The sequence below is a fragment of the Triticum urartu genome, chromosome 1 (assembly GCF_003073215.2).
Source record: "Triticum urartu cultivar G1812 chromosome 1, Tu2.1, whole genome shotgun sequence".
NCBI classification, from domain to species: Eukaryota; Viridiplantae; Streptophyta; class Magnoliopsida; order Poales; family Poaceae; genus Triticum; species Triticum urartu.
The window spans coordinates 43,041,524-43,046,424 of record NC_053022.1 but is presented as its reverse complement, the minus strand read 5'-3'; positions in this window follow the sequence as shown (position 1 = coordinate 43,046,424).

The window sequence follows — 4,901 nt, the reverse complement described above, 5'->3', positions numbered from 1 at the left end:
GCTTTGCCTTCAAAAGAAAAAAAACATATAAAAATGAAATATCGTTAGACATAAACACATAACTAATCTTCATACAAGCAAATTATCCTGCTTTGGAGAAGCCAGTGAGGCGGCGGCTGATTACGCTGACCTATTTAGTTGTGCGCAATGTTAATTCTTAATTAAATATTTGGAAATTCTGATTCATTATCGACGTCTTACAAATGCGGAGTGAAAATATGTAGAGGAATGCTTAGAGAAGCGGTTGACTAGTCTTAATCAACTACGTCCTTACAAATATGGTTCTCTGTATGCTTTCTTTTTTTTCAACTCCCAAAAGGGGTCTTGTAGAGGCTGGAGTATTTCAGATCCAGATTCTTTTGGCAAGGAGAAAATAAAAAGGAAAGGTACAGACTCGTTAATTGGAGCATGGTTTGTAAGCCAAAAGATCAAGGTGGATTTGGCATTCATGACTTGCATATTAAGAATGATGTCTTACTTAGTAAATGATTGTTCAAACTACTTATTGAGGCTGATTTTGGCAAACCCTACCTCGCAATAAGTGTCTAGGCCATAAATTTATGTCCCAGGCTTATTGAAAACCTGGTGACTTGCACTTTTGGGCTGGTCTAATGGCTGTGAAGAAACATCTTTTTCGTTTTGGATCCTTCACGATAAAAGATGGGTCAGAAATTCGTTTCTGAGACAACATTTGGCTAGGCAATGCCAGTCTCTAAGAACAATATCCACCTTTTGTACCGCATTGTACGTAATTAGAATGATACTCTTTGCGAATGTGCACAATTCATTCCCGCCGAGTATTTCTTTCAGGCCGAACTTAATTGTGAAGGAAATATGCCCTAGAGGCAATAATAAAGTTATTATTTATTTCCTTATATCATGATAAATGTTTATTATTCATGCTAGAATTGTATTAACCGAAAACATAATACATGTGTGAATACATAGACAAACGGAGTGTCACTAGTATGCCTCTACTTGACTAGCTCGTTAATCAAAGATGGTTGTGTTTCCTAACCATGAACAAAGAGTTGTTATTTGATTAACGGGATCACATCATTAGGTGAATGATCTGATTGACATGACCCATTCCATTAACTTAGCACCCGATCGTTTAGTATGTTGCTATTGCTTTCTTCATAACTTATACATGTTCCTATGACTATGAGATTATGCAACTCCCGTTTCCCAGAGGAACACTTTGTGTGCTACCAAACGTCACAACGTAAATGGGTGATTATAAAGGTACTCTACAGGTGTCTCCAAAGGTACATGTTGGGTTGGCGTATTTCGAGATTAGGATTTGTCACTCCGATTGTCGGAGAGGTATCTCTGGGCCCTCTCGGTAATGCACATCACATAAGCCTTGCAAGCATTGCAACTAATGAGTTGGTTGCGAGATGATGTATTACGGAACGAGTAAAGAGACTTGCCGGGAACGAGATTGAACTAGGTATTGAGATACCGACGATCAAATCTCGGGCAAGTAACATACCGATGACAAAGGGAACAACGTATGTTGTTATGCGGTCTGACCGATAAAGATCTTCGTAGAACATGTAGGAGCCAATATGAGCATCCAGGTTCCGCTATTGGTTATTGACCGGAGACGTGTCTCGGTCATGTCTAAATTGTTCTCGAACCCGTAGGGTCCGCACGCTTAAGGTTTCGATGACAGTTATATTATGAGTTTATGAGTTTTGATGTACCGAAGTTAGTTCGGAGTCCCGGATGTGATCACGGACATGACGAGGAGTCTCGAAATGGTCGAGACATAAAGATTGATATATTGGACGGCTATATTCGGACACCGGAAGTGTTCCGGGTGATTTCGGAGAAAACCGGAGAGCTGGAGGGTTACCGGAACCCCTCCGGGAGAAGTAATGGGCCATATGGGCCTTAGTGGAGAGAGAGAGGGGCAGCCAAAGGTGGGTCGCGTGCCTCCTCCCCCCCTGGTCCGAATTGGACTAGGAGAGGGGGGGGCGGCGCCCCCCTTTCCTTCTCCCTCCCCACTTCTTTCCCCCTCCTAGTATACTCCTACTAGGAGGAGGACTCCTCCTTGGCGCGCCATAGGGGCCGTCCGGCCTCCTCCCCTTGATCCTTTATATACGGGGGCAGGGGGCACCCCTTGATACACAAGTTGATCCACGTGATCATATTCTCAGCCGTGTGCGGTGCCCCCTTCCACCATAATCCTCGATAATATTGTAGCGGTGCTTAGGCGAAGCCCTGCGACGATAGTATATCAAGATCGTCACCACGCCGTCGTGCTGACGGAACTCTTTCCCGACACTTTGCTGGATCGGAGTCCGGGGATCGTCATCGAGCTGAACGTGTGCTAAAACTCGGAGGTGTCGTAGTTTCGGTGCTTGATCGGTCGGGCCGTGAAGACGTACGACTACATCAACCGCGTTGTGCTAACGCTTCCGCTGTCGGTCTACAAGGGTACGTAGATCACACTCTCCCCTCTCGTTGGTATGCATCACCATGATCTTGCATGTGCGTAGGAAATTTTTTGAAATTACTACGTTCCCCAACAGTGGTATCAGAGCCTAGGTTTTATATGTTGATGTTATATGCACGAGTAGAACACAAGTGAGTTGTGGGCGATATAAGTCATACTGCTTACCAGCATGTCATACTTTGGTTCGGCGGTCTTGTTGGACGAAGCGGTCTGGACCGACATTACGCGTACGCTTACGCGAGACCGGTTCTCCTGACGTGCTTTGCACATAGGTGGCTTGCGGGTGACAGTTTCTCCAACTTTAGTTGAACCAAGTGTGGCTACGCCCGGTCCTTGCGAAGGTTAAAACAGCACCAACTTGACAAACTATCGTTGTGGTTTTGATGCGTAGGTAAGATTGGTTCTTGCTTAAGCCCGTAGCAGCCACGTAAAACTTGCAACAACAAAGTAGAGGACGTCTAACTTGTTTTTGCAGGGCATGTTGTGATGTGATATGGTCAAGACATGATGCTAAATTTTATTGTATGAGATGATCATGTTTTGTAACCGAGTTATCGGCAACTAGCAGGAGCCATATGGTTGTCGCTTTATTGTATGCAATGCAATCGCGCTGTAATGCTTTACTTTATCACTAAGCGGTAGCGATAGTCGTGGAAGCATAAGATTGGCGAGACGACAACGATGCTACGATGGAGATCAAGGTGTCGCGCCGGTGACGATGGTGATCACGACGGTGCTTCGAAGATGGAGAACACAAGCACAAGATGATGATGGCTATATCATATCACTTATATTGATTGCATGTGATGTTTATCTTTTATGCATCTTATCTTGCTTTGATTGACGGTAGCATTATAAGATGATCTCTCACTAATTATCAAGAAGTGTTCTCCCTGAGTATGCACCGTTGCGAAAGTTCTTCGTGCTGAGACACCACGTGATGATCGGGTGTGATAGGCTCTATGTTCAAATACAATGGGTGCAAAACAGTTGCACACGCGGAATACTCAGGTTATACTTGACGAGCCAAGCATATACAGATATGGCCTCGGAACACGGAGACCGAAAGGTCGAGCGTGAATCATATAGTAGATATGATCAATATAGTGATGTTCACCAATGAAACTACTCCATCTCACGTGATGATCGGACATGGTTTAGTTGATTTGGATCACGTAATCACTTAGAGGAATAGAGGGATGTCTATCTAAGTGGGAGTTCTTTAAGTAAATTAATTGAACTTAAATTTATCATGAAACTTAGTACCTGATAGTATCTTTCTTGTTTATGCTTGACTGTAGATAGATGGCTCGTGCTGTTGTTCCGTTGAATTTTAATGCGTTCCTTGAGAAAGCAAAGTTGAAAGATGATGGTAGCAATTACACGGACTGGGTCCGTAACTTGAGAATTATCCTCATTGCTGCACAGAAGAATTACGTCCTGGAAGCACCGCTGGGTGCCAGGCCTGCTGCTGGAGCAACACTAGATGTTATGAACGTCTGGCAGAGCAAAGCTGATGACTACTCGATAGTTCAGTGTGCCATGCTTTACGTCTTAGAATCGGGACTTCAACGATGTTTTGAACGTCATGGAGCATATGAGATGTTCCAGGAGTTGAAGTTAATATTTCAAGCAAATGCCCGGATTGAGAGATATGAAGTCTCCAATAAGTTCTATAGCTGCAAGATGGAGGAGAACAGTTCTGTCAGTGAGCATATACTCAAAATGTCTGGGTATAATAATCACTTGATTCAATTGGGAGTTAATCTTCCAGATGATTGCGTCATTGACAGAATTCTCCAATCACTGCCACCAAGCTACAAGAGCTTCGTGATGAACTATAATATGCAAGGGATGAATAAGACTATTCCCGAGCTCTTCGCAATGCTGAAAGCTGCGGAGGTAGAAATCAAGAAGGAGCATCAAGTGTTGATGGTCAACAAGACCACTAGTTTCAAGAAAAAGGGCAAAGGGAAGAAGAAGGGGAACTTCAAAAAGAACAGCAAGCAAGTTGCTACTCAAGAGAAGAAACCCAAACCTGGACCTAAGCCTGAAACTGAGTGCTTCTACTGCAAGCAGACTGGTCACTGGAAGCGGAACTGCCCCAAGTATTTGACGGATAAGAAGGATGGCAAGGTGAACAAAGGTATATGTGATATACATGTTATTGATGTGTACCTTACTAATGCTCGCAGTAGCACCTGGGTATTTGATACTGGTTCTGTTGCTAATATTTGCAACTCGAAATAGGGACTACGGATTAAGAGAAGATTGGCTAAGGACGAGGTGACGATGCGCGTGGGAAACGGTTCCAAAGTCGATGTGATCGCAGTTGGCACGCTACCTCTACATCTACCTTCGGGATTAATATTAGACCTAAATAATTGTTATTTGGTGCCAGCGTTAAGCATGAACATTATATCTGGATCTTGTTTGA